Raw genomic sequence first — 1,542 nt, 5'->3', positions numbered from 1 at the left:
GCTTTGGTGGGGAGAGAGGCATCAGGTTGGAGGACCAATGATGGCCGCCCATCAATTTGAGCCACGTGGACGCTATTCTGCAGGCAAGAAACAGTGAGTCTGGAGGGTTTTGAGCAGGGTGGCATGAGGCATGCAAACATTTTCTTGGTTGTTTTTGTTTTTGTTTTGTTTTTACTAGGATTGTGGAGCTTTATTCCCAAGGAAAAAATATTGCTTTTAACATGTAATAAAAACCATACATAAGAATCTTTTTTTTTTAGTTGCTGTCCATAAGTTTACTGTCTTTATTTGAAAAATCCTCATAGAAAATTGTTTGGTTTAGCTCTCAGCAGCCTGCTCGTAAGCTCTGAGGAAGCTTGCCTTCTTTTGAGCTACCTGATCTTTCTTCTGAGTGAGGGACATTTTGGGATGGTTCCACCTCTTCTTTTTAACTTCTTTCTTGGGCCTCTTTTCATAGACTGGATTCTTTCGTATAGCAGCATGAGCTTTCTTATACGTCTCCTCCATCGTGTCTAGAGTTATGCTGTTTTTTTATGTATTGAGAGAACTGTTTCTTGTAAGCATCTTCATCTTGTTCCATTAAGTAGCGCATGTAATCTGCAACATTCTGGCCCATGATGCACTTCTGGTGTACTTCTGCATTGCTTTCAGAATCATAACCAGGGAATCGTTTGGTACTGTGAGGGATAGACAAGCTTCTATCCACAGTTCCCTTCAGTGTGCCAAAAACTTTATTGCCAGTGATAGTTCTGGCAAGGCCTGCATCCAAATAGCAGGTAAAGGCACCTGGCTGACCATCAATGCTTTCCACGTTGTATTCATCACCAGTCACCTCCATTTGGCAGTCATAGATGTTGTCCATGCCAAACCTATTGAGAAGACTGCAGGCCAGCAGCAGGCCAGTACAATATGCTGCAGCATAATTTGTTAGGCCAACCTTCACATCATATTTTGGCAGTTCGCGTGCATATGCCGTGCAGACTATAATTTCCCCCTCTATACGGGCATAAGCAATCTGATAAATGATATCTCTGTTTGTTACATGAACTATCATCCTGTATTTGGGTGTGCTGTATTTATTTTTATCCTGTATCACCAAGCATTTCCGAGAATAGTAATCAATTTTACCCTCTTGGCGTCTTCTAAATTTCACTTGCTATCTCTTAAAGTAGCCCTTATTCTTAACAACTTTAACAAACCCCAACCTGCGGAACAGAGACCTGAATCCATGGCTCGACAGAGACGTGCAGGCCCAGCAGCGCTAGGGGGCAAAAAGGGCAAGAATCTTAACATTGAATTCGGATCATTGTGTATTTATTTTCAAGTACTTCAGTAGGGACTACATTCATTAACACGAATTAAAACCCACATGCTGTTTTCAAAGCCTATTAAAACTATATACCTATTAACAAATAAGCTATTTGGTTCAACTCTGTTTCATTGGAAGTTTACACTAACTCCCCAGGTCTTGAATGTTTTAGGTACCACACTGGCTTGCCATTAGGGATTGTGACGAAAAATACCAGACGACTCAGTCTGGGA

The 1,542-nt window shown here is 41.3% G+C and overlaps 1 pseudogene; it reads right to left on the bottom strand.

Moving 5' to 3' along the window:
- Nucleotides 1-318: 318 nt before the first annotated feature.
- Nucleotides 319-1,109, bottom strand: LOC464082 (large ribosomal subunit protein uL18-like; annotated as a pseudogene).
- Nucleotides 1,110-1,542: the final 433 nt, after the last annotated feature.

This window comes from Pan troglodytes, chromosome 7 (assembly GCF_028858775.2).
Source record: "Pan troglodytes isolate AG18354 chromosome 7, NHGRI_mPanTro3-v2.0_pri, whole genome shotgun sequence".
Taxonomy (NCBI): Eukaryota; Metazoa; Chordata; class Mammalia; order Primates; family Hominidae; genus Pan; species Pan troglodytes.
Note: the sequence above shows the minus strand (reverse complement) of the source record. Positions and strands in the feature narration are given on the sequence as shown.